Genomic DNA, 17,664 nt, shown 5'->3' with positions numbered 1-17,664 from the left:
GTTAAAAAAGCTATAGCAATCAAATCAACTCAATTTCACTCAAAAGCAAATCTAAGAGAAAAGCACCTAAAAATAAATCTAACGAGTCAAAAGCTTACTAAAGATGATTCCTGGATGTTTTACTCAGTCAAAATGTAACTAAGGACTAGTTAATGCAGAACCAAAAACCAGTCAAAAACAAAAATCAAAATCTTTTTGTTCTTGTTCTCAATAATAAAATTCAAAGTTCCAACAACAAACTTTTTCGAGATTCGCAAAGAGAAGACACAAAGGTGGGTCTCTCACAAGGGTGAATTCTATGACAGGCCCGACTCCTAAGAGGACTGAACAAAACCAAGGAGATCTAAAGTTTGACAACCTCTAACGCCAAAGTCACTACAGGACCAGTTAAAAATCAAACCCTAAGGCAAAATCCCTATGAATTTCACTAAAACTCTCGACACTGACGAAACAAGCTTAGGTGAATATTTATGGCAGAAAACCAGTGGATCTGGGCAGAAAAAACAAATTAAAAACAAAATCTAAAAGGCAAAAAAGAAGAAAATTGGAATTTTCTTAATTTTGACAGGGTACGCAGGCGACCTGTTTGCACAGGTGCGGGTACGCTCTGTGCACAAAGCTACAGTGCGTACAGGTACGCATTGTGCTCAACTTAGAGGCTGTGTACTTCTAGAAAAACAAAGAAAAACTAAAATCTAATTTAACCCTAAGTTAGCCCACCCAAATACACAGTCAGACAGCCAAAAACCAGAAAACAAATAACTTTTCTCAGATCAAAAGTTCATACAAAGGAAAAAACATTCACATCAATGGATTCCCCAGTATAGTTGCCATTTTGTCATGCGGAAAGAGTCGTTAGTGCAGACACAACCGACCTCCCTAGAAGCAAAATCTTTCTAGTGACAAACAAAACAAATAAATCCTACCTTTCTCTAAACATGCATTGCAAATACAAGTAATTAGGGGATCTTTAACATACCTTTAGTCCAACGCTTTGTAGTAGTCCAGCCTCGCCGATCCGGATGAGCTCCTCCTTCTCTTCGAAACCTACATTCACTAACAAGCCAAAAGATTAAATAGCACCTGATAAACTCATAAAACAATACATATCTATCATATAGACCAAGGAGTATATGAAACAAACCATGAATAACAATTTGTTGAGAAAAATAAGTTCATTTGCATTAAAAGGTAACAAAAGGAACCATTACAACCTGAGCCTTGGTGTTGTGCAAGTCCCTCCTAGGGTCCAGCAAGAGTTTTCCTTTACTTTGATCAGCTCACCCACTCTCAAATAAGGCTAGGAAAGGATGGGAATCTCTCCTCTCAAGCTTTACAAGGGAGTCCTAATTCCAGCAGCATCTACCCTTAGGAATGTTCAGCTTTCAACCCCCCTCCCTCTGGCCCAATGCCTGTATTTATAGTGCTCTAGAGGAAGTTATTCAGGTCCACCATCAATGGGATAAGCCCCTCTTTGGATGGGATAGCTCCCCTCTTGATGGGATAAGTTCCTCTTTGGTAGGGATACATGAACCATCTGGAGGCGCTTCATACACGTCAAACAAGCTTCTATAATGCTCTAGAAATGACCACAAGTAACTTTTTTGGAGTGAAACTTGTGCCTTTTGACCTTTACAGGAGTACGCACCCATTGCTTTATAGACAGAGCGTACAAGTACGCAGGTATTGTGAACTTGGGGTGCGTACACGCAGGTAAGGCTAAGAGAAACTGCGTACCCAGAGATATATAGATTTTTAATGACTTTCTCTCTTTCTTGAAGTTTGACATGGAGAGCAGAGGTATGAGGGTTGCCAAGGAGGATAGTATGACAGTTGATGGAGCCATACTAACTGCAAACAGTCATGGTGACAAATTTTAGTGTAAAAAAGGGCATTATAATCAATGAAAGACAATAATAAAAAAATAATGGAAGCAAAAGTAATTGGAAGAAGAAATATGTAACTCTTACGTGAGGCAAAGATCAACCTGGAGACTTCCTGCATTCACACTTACATTAATCTAGATAGAAAATACTTGCATATATATGATTACAAAGTGGCTGAGGATTATGAACAACCTCCTCATAAGTAGGATCTAAAATCTATACAATCTCAATTAGACAACAAAATGCTAATAACAATATAATCTAGAAATTTCTTTAGTATTCCAATACTCCTGAGTAATTATGAAATGTGTTTTCTATCACACCTAACTGATTTATAAATAATTCATACTTTACCTTTCCAAAAGGGTTTATAAATATTCCAACCATGTTTTCATTGGTATTACAATAAATTAAATCAATTTCCCTAGGTTGCATCTTTTCCCTAACAAAATGGTAATGAATCTCAATATGTTTTGATCTTGCATGGCACACATGATTATTGGCTATTTTGGTGGATCTTTGATTATCACACTTTATAATCATTGGTGTTTTATGTTATTCTCCCACATATCCAAGAATGTGCCTCAACCAAAACTCTTCACAGTTAGCACTACATAAAGCTTTATATTCAACTTCAATTGTTGAAAAATAAATAACTAGTTATTTCTTGCTACTCCCGCCATGATCTCAAATCTAGGGCTAAATGCATATCATAAATTTGACTTTTTTCTCATTTATATTGCTAGCTTAATATGAATCAGAATAACATACCAACTCAATGTCAAAGTCATCAGTGTATTTAATACCAAAATTGAAAGTCCCTTCTAGATATTAAAGAACTTTCTTCGTTGCTTTCCAATCGCTTTCAAGATCCTTGACCATAAACTAACTTAGTCGGATGTTGACTGAATATGTTGTCTAGCCTAGTTACAGTGAGAATTTAGACTTGCTACCAACTAACGATACAATGTACCGTCCACCTCTCTAGTCCCATCATCATTCTAGAGAAAGGTACCGACACTTCCATACATTGATCCATTTTGAACCCTTTTAGAAGTTGTCTTGTATATTTGCTTTGTGTAACCAATATTTTTCTGGATTCTCTCCATATTTTAAGACCTAAATAATAATGCAATTCACCAAGGTATTTCATTTAAAAAACTTGTGATAACTACATTTTAACTTCATCACTCAACCCAAAAGCATTACTAGTTATAATGAGATCATCAAATACAAGGAAATCAAAACAGTATGTCCATTTTGTTCTATCTTGATATATAAGTCAGGGTCACTTTTACTTTTCATAAAACCTTTTTGAAGAAATAAAGAGTCCATATTCACATACCATGATCTTAGTTCCTATTTCAACCCATATAAGGCTTTCTTTAGCTTACAAACAAGAGGCTCTTGATCCTTTCTTACAAATCCTTCTTGTTGAACAAGATATACTCAGCTTCTTTTAGGTCCCCATTCAAAAAAGTAGGATTCACATATAGTTTATGTAGTTTCCATTCATATTTTGTAGCTAATGCAATCACTAATCTAATCATATTTAACTTAGCTACAGGTGAAAAGGTTTCATCATAATCAGTTCCATCTTTTTGTGAGTAGTCTTTAGTAACTAATCTCGCTTTATATTTATATATACTTCCTTCAAAATTGAATTTGGATTTGAACAACCATTTGGATCCTATGGGTACTTTATTTTCAGGTAATTTTGTTAATTCGAAAGTATTATTTTTCATTATAGACTCATAATCTTCCTTCATTACATGTCTCCATTCTTTGTGCTCATTATGCTATTTAAAATTTAAAGGTTCGATGACATTCATTACTTTTGTCATTAAGGCATATTCTTTATATGTTATGATTAGTTGATTTTAGTGTGATGATCTCCTTGGTTCTTCAATGCTTTCATCTCTTCTTCTACTTTGTGGTGAATCATATACTCCTATTGGTGTGTTGTGGTTGTTTGAGGTGTCCATATCATTGAATTCTTCTTCATGTTTTTGTTCCTATTTATCAGCTACTTCTTTCTTGACATCATCATAATCATGAGGAGTATGCCGTGCATCATAACCATCCTCCATATGACCATCATGGAACATCACATATCTACTTGCAAAAAATTTGTGTAGAGGGATCAAACATCTTATATGTTCTATGATTAGAATAGTAAGAAATGATAGATTTTGCATCAAGTTTTCTCCTACCTTCGTTCGGAACATGAGAGAAGTATTTTCTTCCAAATATTCTTGAATGGCTTATTTTTGGTTTATAACCATAAATATATTTAAACGTAGATTTATGGTCTAAACATTTAGACAGACTTCCATTTTTCAAATAAACAACAATACTAATAGCTTAAACCCAAAATGAATTAGTAAGGTTTTTACCTTTGATCATGCTTTGTGCATATTCTATTAAGGATTCGTTCTTTCTTTTAGTTACTCCATTCTGCTTTGAAGTATGTGGCACCATGTACTATTGTACAATTCCATGGGCACTGCAGTACTTGATGGATGCACCTGATGTATATTCTCCCCCTTGATTTGATCAAAGCATATTGATGTATTTGTCTATTTGTCTCGCAATGAAGTTTTTAATTATTTAAAGTATTCAAATACATCACTTTTCTTTCTCATGAAATAAACCCATGTATATTGTGTGTAATCATCAACGAATATCAAAAAAATAAATTTCTCCACCTAATGAGCTTTCCTTCATGTTCCCACGGACATATGTATGTATAGGTTCAAGAATATCCTTTTTTTTCTATGTATGAGTAGTGTTGAGTGATAAAATTATCATCTTTTTCACCATTCCAAGCATCAATTTTCAGCCCTTTTATCATACTTCTTTGACCATATCTTACCCATCTTGTTATTCTCTATGAAGATACTGTAATAATAGTTAAATTAATTAATTATCATTATTTTCTGTTGTTTTTGATGAATTGGAAAGGATTATTATTGGTTTTATTAATGATGGTTTTCCTATCTTGGTTCATGTCTCTCTATATAGCCTCTAGGGTTATAAGTTGTCACTCTAGCTACCAAAAGCACATGACAATCCAAGTAGAAAAGACACAAAACAATTTTACTACGAGAAATGAAAAACTGTTGAGTTACCATAATTGTCGAATAGTCTAGTTATTGGAAGTCACTATTTTGATTGTTACAAAAGTATCTATATGCTTTTTCAATTACTAGATTTCCTAGGTGATCACCAATGGCATGATTGTCGGTTGAGATATTTCCACACCAAGTTAGTGCAAATTAAGACATCGGTTTTGTTTATAGCATCAAAAACGTGGTTTTATGTTATTCACATTACACCTCTGTTGATTTTACAATCGTCCAGATAGAGATTAATGGTTCAGAAAAATTGTGTCATGTAGAATGGAGAAATCAACTTCGAGCACGATATCTGAGAAAACATGTTAGAATTTGAAAAATCCAAAAGATTGGTTTTGTTCAAGATATCCCAAAGTAGGTTTAGTGAGATAATTTCCTCTAAACAATGCGTAGATTGGGAAAAGTTTGAGGTTATTTGAAGGGTAAGATTTAGGTTGTATTCATTGTCTATCTATGCCTAATTTGAAAAATTGGTTAATAGAACGAGTCAAATCAATCTATTCTTAGTTTATTCTATGTCAAATCCTATATGATTTTATCTTCAACTAGGGATATCAATGAATCAATATTTTGTAAAATCAATTATGATTTGATAGGTCATTTCTAAGAAAAGTGGTTTCAATTTGACCTGATATTTTCTTATATAAATATTTGGGAAAAAGCGAGGATTGGGGCAGAGAAATGTGTTTAGAGGAGGAGATTTGTTTAGCTTGTGCTTTGTGATTTTTTGTTGCTTAATCAAAATCATTTTGTTGCTAACCAATTTATGAGTTTCTTGCGTCTTCTTACAATGCTCTTGCATCTTCTTACAATGCTCCAAACCAGGAAGGCCCCCCTATCCTGGCATGCACTTGTAGAGTTAGTAAAGTATATGATATTATCCATAGTTATATCATATTCATTATTTTCAATTTCCATTCCTATAATTTCCAGATTCTTGTATTTTCGTGTGGAGTGATTTTTAGGGGTTTATGGTATGCAGAGTTGCCAACCCAAAGAACCTAATAAGTGGCTAAAAGTATACAGGGCTCAAACCTACAATTCCTGATTGTTTTATTTTCGTCTTTTGTGCATTTTATTTCCGCACTGTGTGATTCTTTCCATGCTCGATTGAACTATAAGGTTTATTTAACCAACTAAACGTCTTTATGATGTTAACATTTGACTGCGGTAAATTGATTCATTTCAATAGTTTCAATTTTATGACATGCAAAAGATGAATTCATGTTCAATTTAAATCCTTGGAAGTCTTATTTTAGTAGATTGTTGATTTATTTCTATCACAACCTAAAAACCAATCAAATTATTTGTGCATATATGTTATCGAAGTTGTGTCATCTTACAAGCTCTTGGTCAATAATTTAACGACTAGCAGTTAAAGTAATTAAATCACTTGACATTTTTAGCATCGTTTCCAGGGAGGTGTCAAGGAACTAAGTCTTCATTGGTTTGTTTGTTGTTGCAATTGTGTATTTTATGCTAGCATATTTTCCTTTAATTTTGATACATGGGAAGGAAAAAGTTAACTCACGATGAACATGTAACTGGTGACAACAAAACTTAATAGTGTGAGGGCATCTGAGTACATGACAAATATCACCTTGAACTTGCTCTCATTTCACATAATTAGTTTATTTCCTTACAAGATTTCTAGGGTGAGTTGTCCTTCAAGGAGGCTCTATTGAGATTTCGGAAATCCACACATATCCTTGGGCCAAGCAGATGGTGTTGTAAGAACCCCCATGTGCTAATCCATGTGCTAATGGGATTTACTAGCTAGAAATAAAATAATGTTACAAGGCTTAATAGGAGATGTTACTCCAAGAGGTATCTCAAATCTTGACAGTAACTGCATCCTTATTTGCAATTCAAAAGGAGAAGATCATGATTTCCATAAACAACATTATTGCATCCCAGGAAGGAGTATAATAGCAAGAAGTTCCTGAGAAGCATGCAAAAGTAGATCTATAGGCCCCATGAGCCATATCAAGACGAAGATCTAGGAGCCTTCCTTGATCATCCTTGCTAGTATCTATAAAAAACTAAAGAGTCATGGGAAATAATTGATGAAGAGCATATATTAGAACTTGAGGTCAAGGAGTTCCTCTCCTTCATCTCATCAGAACCTTGATGCCTTCAAGAGAGTAACCAATAAGCCTTGGAAGACTTACATGGCATAACAAAGGAAGAGAAACCAACAATTTTTAATTATTTAACAAACCAAGAATATGTGGATCACATTGAAGCTTGGTTCTAAATAATATTTTGCACACAATCTTCCTCGTCATTTGGTAGGCCCTGGAACCATATTAGTCAAAGAAGTTATTCTCTCATACTCTGGTGTTCCATAAATCCTACTTCCCAAACTCAAGTATAAGCATATTTATTATCTTGTTGTGCACATGGTTTCATTTGAAAATGCCTACACTTTAAGAGATTCTTTATTTTCAAAGAAGGGCAGCGTAGGAAAATGCATAAATAAAATAGTAAAGATAAAAACAAGTAACTTTGAAAACCAAGAAACTGGTGTAGTTATACAAGGACTTTATTTGAAAACCAAGTTACTAGTGGGTAAAGTCATCAATAAACATTACATTATGTTGTTCATCTTCTTCAAATTCTTCAATTTTTTGTATATTCTCATGCTAGGTGATGTGGTATACCTTAAGGCCCTCTTTCTAACAAGTATTGACCCATCAACATCAGCACATCATTCAGGATCAAGTCTAGAGACCTATTTTAGTACCTTCAGGCATGCATTCATTAATAATAGGTTATCTCACCAATGAAAGTGGGAATACATTAATGTCCCATGATTTCCATATCTTGCGTGTGGTTCAAACTCAACACTATTGGCATTATGATACATGTATGACACAGGTGTTTTCCTTGATGGCAACTCACTCAGATGACAGATCAGTTCAGGCTCTTAGAATGAAGAAATAAAGGTATACGCAGGTTCACTATATACCAAGTCACGTATACACACAGGTCCCTATATACCAAGTTGTGTATATCATACGCACGCACTTTCATAGAAGGAAAGGCGCGTACATGTTGGAGAACTAAGTTTTGGTCCATGGTATTTGGTCCAAGGTATTGTTTCTAAGTCGTTTTGGACCATGGTATTGAGTAAGGCCTAAGACTATAAAAGGAGGAGGAGATCATTAGGCAAAAGCACTCAAGCATTAAATATCTAATGAAGAGCAAGATCTAGAATACTGGTCATTGGGTTATGGTGCATAGTTGGATCTAAATCAAGAAGGAACCTGAGTGCTTGAAGAAGGATAAGTTCTATTGATGGGTCAAGATCTAAGGCTTGAAGAGAAGTATCTTTGTGTGGTTTTGATATTTTATAATTAGCGTATGTCATAATCTGATGATCTGGGTATAACTGATGTCTAAATAGTTGTAAAGGTTAAATCATCTTTTACAGATATGTATGCAGGTTCAGTATAGCAAAGGCACGTATACACGTTGGTTTGGCATTTCAAAATAGTTTATACGCAGGTCTGCCTTCATATTACAGCGTATCAACACAGGTTCGACACATTGAAGTAGTGTACGTCTCATAAAATATGTTTTAGCTACTTCTGTTTGCTATTGCAGTGTTCTGGGTTTTGAATTGGGTTTTGGTTACTGTTACTGTATTCTGGTTATAGCATTCAGAAAAGTGATTGTTTGATTCAGTTTTGGTTGATACAAAGGAGATTGGTTGATGCAAATATATTTGATGTTTGATTGATGTTATTGATGGATCCAGTCTGAAAATTTATGAAACTTGGTCCCTGGAAGAAAAGAGAAGGTTGTAACCTTATGTAGGCTGGCGCCTACGTACTAGTAAACATATTGGTTAGTACAAGAGCTAGCTCCCTTCTAGTAGTAGCTGGAGAATGAGAGAAGGTTGTAGCCTTCTGTAGGTGGGTGCCTGCGTACTAGTATGAGTCTGCACCAGTACAAAATTGTAAAAAGAAGTTTCTTATTAAAAGGAAGATAGAGACGATTGCAGCAGGTGGTTTTCACCCACATTGGGTTTCTACCTTATATCATGGTGTTCATGTGTGCTTCTTATGTGTGATGATCTGTTCTCTTTTACTGCACCTATTTACTATTTATATGGTTAATAATGTTCTGATGCACTCATTAAAGATCAACTAACTGAATCATAAGTTTGTTGGATATACGCTAGTTGCATTAAACACAGTTGTTATACACGTAGCTTGCCTTAACTAAAGTACGTATATGAATCTGATAATGGAAATGAAAAGGTTATTGATTTTCTAATACTAATTCACCCCCACCCCCTCAATATTGTTTCCAAAAATTGGTATCAGAGCAGGTCCTTCGGAAGAAGCTTGATCGCTTGAAGGAAGATCCATCAGGATGAGTAATCAAGAAAAAGAGGGATCCATCGAACCGCCAATCTTCGATGGGAGCAATTTTATGTACTGGAAGATAAGAACCATAGCCTATCTACAATCACTTGGAACAAATATTTGTGGAATCGTGGAAGTAGGATATGCATATCCATCAGAAATTCCTACAAATACGGCAGGTAGAAAGCAATATGAAATCAGTGCCAAAGTTGTTACTATGTTATTGGGAAGTTTGTCAAAATCAGAGTTTGTCAAGGTCATGCAACTCAAATCAGCCAAAGAAATATGGGACAAAATCATTCTAAGCTACGAAGGAGATGCTCAGGTAAAATGTGCTAAGCTTCAAACTCTCAGAATTCAGTATGAAACTCTTAAGATGCATAGTAATGATAGCATAGCTAATTACTTCCTACATATAGATGAGATTCTCAATTGTATGAAGAATCTGGGTGAAGAAATTAAGGAATTTGTCTTAGTTGAGAAAGTTTTGAGATCCTTGTCTGCTAAATTTGAATGCAAAGTGTCTGCCATAGAAGAAAAGGAGGATATGCAGAATATCACTATGACGCAGCTTCACGGAATCTTAACTGCTTTTGAAATGAGAAAAGGAGGACTATCAGATATGAGAGAAGCTGCATTTAAAGTATCAACAAAGGGAAAAGAAAAACTCAGTGAATCAGGATACATGTCAGAAGAAGAATATGAGGTAAATTTTGTCAAGAACCTTCAACGGGGATCTGGAAGGTTCAAAGGTAAGCTACCTTTCAAATGTTTTTCTTGTGGTAGAGTTGGTCATTACGCTGCTAGATGTCCTCATAACAAAGGAAAGATATCTGAAGAAGGTAATAGAAGTTATTATACTCATGATAATAGTGATGGCTTGTCCAATAGTGATGAAGATAATCAAGAAATTAAACTTCTCATGGCATATGAAAATAAAGACATAGAAACAGGAGAAGTTACCAGATTAAAATATCAGCTGGAGATAGTAACCAGAGTAAGGGAGCAGCTACAGGATGTAGTAAAAGAACAGAGCATAAGAATTCAGAGACTTGAATCTAAGATCCTCTCTCTAAAAGAAGACCTTGAAAAATCAAAGAAGTAGAATGAAGAAGCTCTTGAAGAACAAGAACTTGAAGTGCTCGAATTAAGGAAACAAGTGGAAGAAGGAAGAAAAGCTGAAGAAAACATAAAGAAGCAATATCTAGAAAAGGAAGAACAACATCAGGTTGAAGTAAATATCTTGAAAGGTAAATTAGAAGAAAAGGATAAGCTGCTACGATTTCAAGACAGTACTAAGATTTTGGATGATATTCTTAGTAGTCAAAGATCCCCTTCTATCAAAACTAGTCTTGGTTTGTATGAAACTATTGAAGGTGAATCTAGCTCATAGGGTGAGGCAAGGAATGCTAATGCAAATCTGAAATGATCAACAAGGAGATAAGTGGTCAACCCCAGCAACAACCAATGAAAGAAATTCTTCAAAGAAGATCGTTTTCTCCTAACTGTGGAAGTGATAGACAGTTATTCCTTCGATGAGTAATGTTGAATGTTATGAATGTCATAATATTGGACATGTTGTAGCCAGATGCAGAAGTAGAATGGTTCGAGAAAGAACATCACATTCCAGGTACTTTAAGGGATATTGTTTTGCTTGCAATATGTTTGATCACAAAGCTATTGATTGCAATAAAAGGAATATGAAACATGTAAGATGTTATGCATGTAATAAGTTTGGACATAAAGTAAATGAATGCAGGAGAAAAATTTGGACACCAAAGAAAAAGGATCATACATCATCGCAATTCCAAGTATTGAAGAAGATAGAATTAAAGTCAGAAAGATGTGGCATAACTCAGTTAACAGACATAACAGACACAGGGGAAACTGAAAGTGTAGACCTTCAGTATTCCAATTTGCATACGCAGATATTATGAAGTGAAGTCGCATATATATGTGAGTTGGAGGTTGCAGAGTCACGTATATGGAGCTCTAAAGAAAAGGTAGCAGAAGAGGAAAAGAAGTCTGATATAGTTCAGTCATGGTATATGATTGTTGGCACAGGTTTAGGGGGAGCATATGCTTCGAATAATGCATTATTGGCATTGTGGTTAGAAGTATTTGGTGATGATGCTTATGATACATATTGCTACTTATTGTTGGTTGGCCAAGAGAATGATATTGCAGGTTACAGGTCTGATGCTGGTGACAGATGCTTATGGTGCAGATCATATATGGTGTACGATAATTGTTGATGACTATCATGGTCTTGTTTAGATTGCTGGTCATTGTTATAAAAGTCATGAAAAGACCCAATTTGTAACCCCACTTTGTAGGGGAAGGATGATGTAATAATGTCTATTTCAGGCATGTATAAACATTTGGTATATCCCCACGTGGTTGGGTGGATGAGTCAAAATGGTGTATCCCCACTTGGTTGGGAGATTGATGTATGTATGAGTCATTGGTGATACTCACTTGGTTGAGTTGTAGAGTCATGTTGTTCTTTTAAAAAATATCTTTGCAGACTCTACATGTGCTCAGGGGGAGCATGGACGGATTGGTACATCTTGGCATGTACAAAGGGGGAGCTCAATCAGAGATTCCAGCATGTACTCAGGGGGAGTATGGACATCAAAATGTATATCAAGGGAGAGAATATCTTGATCCACACTTTTCCCTTGATGTCAAAGGGGGAGAGTGACTTGGTGCGGTTGTTTCCATCAAGTCCAAAGGGGGAGATTGTTGGCATTATGATACAAGTATGGCACAGGTGTTGTCCTTGATGGCAACTCACTCATATGACAGATCAGTTCTAGCTCTCAGAATGAAGAAATAAAGGTATACGTAGGTTCACTATATGCCAAGTTGCGTATATCATACGCACGCACTTTCACAGAAGGAAAGGCGCGTACATGTTGGAAAACTAAGTTTTGGTCTGTGGTATTTGGTCCAAGGTATTGTTTCTAAGTGGTTTTGGACCATGGTATTTAGTAAGACCTAAGACTATAAAAGGAGGAGGAGATTATTAGGCAAAAGCACTCAAGCATTGAATATATAATGAAGAGCAAGATCTAGAATACTGGTCATTGGGTTATGGTGCATAGCTTGATCTGAATCAAGGAGGAACTTGAGCGCTTGAAGAAGGATAAATTCTATTGATGGGTCAAGATCTTAAGGCTTGAAAGAAGTATCTTTGTGTGGTTTTTATCTTTTATAATTGTCACATGTCATAATTTGATGATCTGGGTATAACTGATGTCTGAATAGTTGTAAAGGTTAAATCATCTTTTACAGATATGTACGCAGGTTCAATATAGCAAAGGCACATATACACACTGGTTCGGCATTTCAAAACAGCGTATACATAGTTCTGCCTTCAAATAACAGCGTATGAACGTAGGTTTGACACATTGAAGTAGCGTACATCTCATAAAATATGTTTTAGCTACTTCTGTTTGCTGTTGCAGTGTTCTGGGTTCTGGATTGGGTTCTAGCTACTGTTACTGTATTCTAGTTACGACATTCAGAAAAATGATTGTTTGATTCAGTTTTGGTTGGTACAAAGGAGATTGGTTGATGCAGATATATTTGATGTTTGATTAATGTTATTGATGGATCCAGTCTGAAAATTTATGAAACGTGGTCCCTAGAAGAAAAGAGAAGGTGTTGGGTCCCTATAATACTAGTGATTACCCCATTACTATTGTAGTTATACCCCTTATTTATATTGTTGTGCCCCTATTACCCCCATATTGTTATTTTTGTGCCCCATAGAATCCCTCTATTGTTATTTTTGTGGCTTTATATTATTATTGTTAGGTCGGCTGGATTATATTGTGACTCCTTAGACTCCTATATATAGAAAGGAGGTTTTGTCATTTGTATCATCCAAGAATTGTTCATTTATGTAATGTAAAGGAGGTTTCCCCCTCGAAGAGGCTGAATTCTAAGGCGTTGATCTATCTTTTCTATCTTTTCTTGAGCTGGTTTCATAACATTTGGTATCAGAGCTTTGGATTCTAGGGTTTCGCTGCTCCAAACAGGTCATCGTGGAATTTTCGCTATAACTTTTTTTCTGTGACGTTTCAGAAGTCGCAAAAAAACCCATTTGAGAAGAAATCGCGCTGAACCTTGGGTCCGAATTTCAGAGCTTTTCGCGCGATATTTGCGGAGATATGATCTGAGGAAGTTGGTCTTTTTGCAGACTCCTGAATTACATTCAAAACAGGTGACCTGGGGAAAATCGTCATAACTTTCTCTCTGGGGATCGGATTGAAATTTCGTAAGAAGGTACAGAAAGAGGACGGACTGTAGTTTCTTGTATGTGTGTTTCAGATTCAAAGGTTGAAACAGTGACTCGTGGCACGTCGTACAAGTTCGCTCTACTGAACTAGTCTAAAAGCAAGTCACTGTGGGAGATTTCACATAACTCTTCCTTGGAGAATCCAATTTGGGTCAGACTTGTGGCATTGGAAAGAGGACACAGAAGGCTACTACAGGTCGCAATTTCAGAACTAGATGATCCGAAATTACAGAGATACATCAGATTCAATATCAGGCTTCTATAAAGTGAAAAAAGGTGTGTAGTTTTTTTTTAAATTTTTGTGTAAGCTTGGTTTAACAAAATTCAAAGGGCATAGTAAAGCATTATTATCGGTAACTGATGCCCCGAGGAAAGAAAATGCAAACACCTAGTAAGGAACCTGAAAGCTCTAGCATGACTCATGAAGAAGAGGAAGAAATGCTACATGATATATCAAAATTACAAGAACAAGTGCAACAAATGTCACGCTCACAAAAGCTAACAGAAGCTAAGATAAGTGGCGTGGAATCTAAGATAAATGGCGTGGAATCTAAGATAAATGGAATCTAAGATAAATGGCATGGAAGCTAAGATGGATGATTCGAAGACAGATTTGAAGAGAGACATGGCAGATTTGAAGACAGATTTGAAGACAGACATGGCAGATTTGAAGACAGATTTGACAAATTTTCTACAAGAAATACTTACTAATGGTGAAAAGGTTGTAAAGGAAACTCATGATGCGAACAAAAGAAATGTTAATCATGATTCCATAGACTCTAATGTTGGATCGAAGACCCACCATATTCCAAAAATCGATATGAGGAAGTTTGATGGCAAGGATCCCGCCACATGGATATTACAGATGGAGCAATTCTTCGATCTCAATAATGTGCAAAACACACAAAAGGTACGTATGGCAACTGTATATTTGGAACCAAATCAGTTTGTATGGTATCAATGGCTTTGCTCTCGTAAAAAATTTATCACTTGGGCAATTTTTACGGAAGAATTGATAGCACATTATGAGGATACAAAAAGCAACACTTTTTTTAGCCAATTGATAAGTCTCAAACAAAAGGGTTCAATAATGGAGCACATTGAGGAGTTCCAAAAATTGAACATAAGGGTAAAAGATATTCCAGAGGAGCATAGGATTGATGTGTTCATAGGGTCTTTAAAGGATAATATCCAACATGATGTTCGCCTTTGGGAACCTGATTCATTAGAGAAGGCATTCAGGTTAGCAAGAAAAATGGAAAGCAAAATTATGGCAACCAGGAAGCATACCACTCACAACTATAAAGACGGAAGTGTTGTTGCCCCTAGTCTTCCACAACCTATAAGGTTGACACCACAACAATTGGAAGAAAAAAGAGCAAAAGGGCTTTGTTACAGTTGTGATAGCAAATACACTAAAGGTCATAAGTGTGCTGAGAAGAAATTATTCTACATAGATTGTGAAGAGGAAGAAGAAAAGGAGCAAGAAAGGTCAAAAGAAGAGGATATACTCCAGGAACAAAGCCTAGATGAAGAACAAATAAATCCGACCATATCTTGTAATGCATTGGCGGGAATTACCACTCCTCAAACCATCAAGATAGAAGGACAAATCAAGAAGAAAAAGGTAATAGTGTTGATTGATTCAGGAAGCACCCACAATTTTATTCATTGTAGGGTAGCAAAAGAATTGAATTGCTTCCTATATCCAGCACCAGAGTGTCAAGTGATGATTGCAAATGGAGGAACAATAAATTGCTCTGGAAAGTGCCATAATATCAAGCTATCCATGGGAGAATATGTATTGACTAGCCCAATGCTTTCCATTCCAATGGGAGGTGCTGATGTTGTACTAGGAGTCCAATGGCTACAATCCTTGGGTACAATAGCTTTTAATTTTCAAGAACTTTTCATCAAATTTTCTACGGAAGGAAAGGAAGTTGAATTAAGGGGTATTGCAGGGAAACCAGGAAAGATAATCAGCTCTAATGGTATGACAAAGCTTCTAAAAAAGGAGCAAAGAGGTGTAATTGCACAATTATGTTCGCTAGATGTTTCCACATTGGAATCATCTATTTCTCCAGATCTCCAAAAAGTCCTGGACAATCATTCCAAGGTATTTGAGACTCCCAAAGGTCTCCCACCTATGCGTGATCATGATCATGCTATTCATCTGATTCCAGGAAGTGTTCCTCCAAACATCAGGCCGTACAGATATCCCTATGTCCAAAAAAGTGAAATTGAACGTATGGTTGCAGAAATGCTAGAGGCTGGTATAATTCAACCGAGTCAAAGTTCTTTCTCTGCTCCAGTAGTATTGGTGCACAAGAAGGATGGATCATGGCGCATGTGTCCGGATTATAGGGAGCTCAACAAGCTCACTATTAAAGATAAGTTCCCCATTCCTGTCATTGATGAATTACTGGATGAATTGCATGGATCAATTTACTTCACCAAGTTGGATCTTCGTTCGGGATATCATCAAATCAGAATGAAGATTGAAGACATTCCGAAAACGGCATTTAGAACTCATGAGGGTCATTATGAATTTTTGGTCATGCCTTTTGGCCTTACCAATGCACCTTCAACATTTCAAGGTTTGATGAATTCAATTTTCAAACCATTCCTTAGAAAATTTGTGTTAGTATTTTTTGATGATATACTAATCTACAGCAAGTCTTGGAAGGATCATGTTGAACATGTTGACAGGGTGCTACAACTATTGGAGGAGAAACAATTATATGCAAAAAGATCCAAATGTTTCTTTGGAGTCCAGGAGGTGGAATATTTGGGTCATATTGTATCTCATGAAGGAGTTAAGGTAGACCCTAGCAAAATTAAAGCCATTAAGGAATGGAAAATCCCCACATCCATAAAGCATCTGCGAGGATTTCTTGGGTTGACAGGGTATTATCGCAAGTTTGTTAAGAATTATGGGAGAATAGCAGCACCTCTAACAACATTATTGAAGAAAGATGCATTTTCATGGACTCCGGAAGCAACAAAGGCCTTTGAACATCTTAAAGAGGCAATGTGCCAAGCACCGGTCTTAGCTACACCGGACTTCACAAAAACCTTTATTGTGGAATGTGATGCTTCAGGAAATGGAATTGGTGTTGTTCTAATGCAAGATGAAAGACCCATTGCTTTTGAAAGTCGTCCAATCAAGGGAAAGTTTTTAAGCAAAGCTATTTATGAGAAGGAAATGTTGGCAATACTCCATGCACTTAAGAAATGGCGACCCTACCTAATGGGAAGACACTTCAAGGTAAAAACGGATCATGATAGCCTTAAATACTTTTTAGAACAAAGATTATCCTCTGAAGAGCAACAAAAGTGGGTCACAAAGATGTTGGGTTATGACTTTGAAATCATCTACAAAAAAGGGAAGCAAAATGTGGTGGCAGATGCACTCTCAAGAAAGGATGAGGATGTGGAAGCATTGTTGTGTGCCATTTCTATTATCCAACCAGATTGGATAAACGAAGCAAGGGAGGAATGGAAGAATGACGAAGAAGTGTGGGCACTTATTCGAAAGCTACAACAAGATTCCAGTACGTCTGATACATTTAGCTGGCAAAATGATTCGTTATGGTACAAAGATCGCTTATACCTCTGTAAGAATTCCCAGCTAAAACAAAAGATTCTTATGGAATTGCACACTTCTCCCTTAGGAGGGCACTCAGGATTTTTAAAAACTTACCACAGGGTTAAGAAGGAATTTTTTTGGGATGGCCTTAAATCAGATATTCAAAAGTTTGTGGCGGAATGTTTGGTTTGCCAACAAAATAAAGTTGAAACAATTAAGACACCGGGTCTATTACAACCTTTATCCATTCCAAGCCAACGTTGGGAGGAGGTTTCAATGGATTTTATCACAGGTTTACCCAAGTCTGAGGGAAAGAGTGTCATCATGGTGGTAGTTGACAGACTTACCAAGTATGCACACTTTTGTGCAT

The sequence above is a fragment of the Pinus tabuliformis genome, chromosome 7 (genome assembly GCF_031772625.1).
Source record: "Pinus tabuliformis cultivar Carrire ecotype Pingquan chromosome 7, CPIR1, whole genome shotgun sequence".
Lineage (NCBI taxonomy): Eukaryota > Viridiplantae > Streptophyta > Pinopsida > Pinales > Pinaceae > Pinus > Pinus tabuliformis.
Note: the sequence above shows the minus strand (reverse complement) of the source record.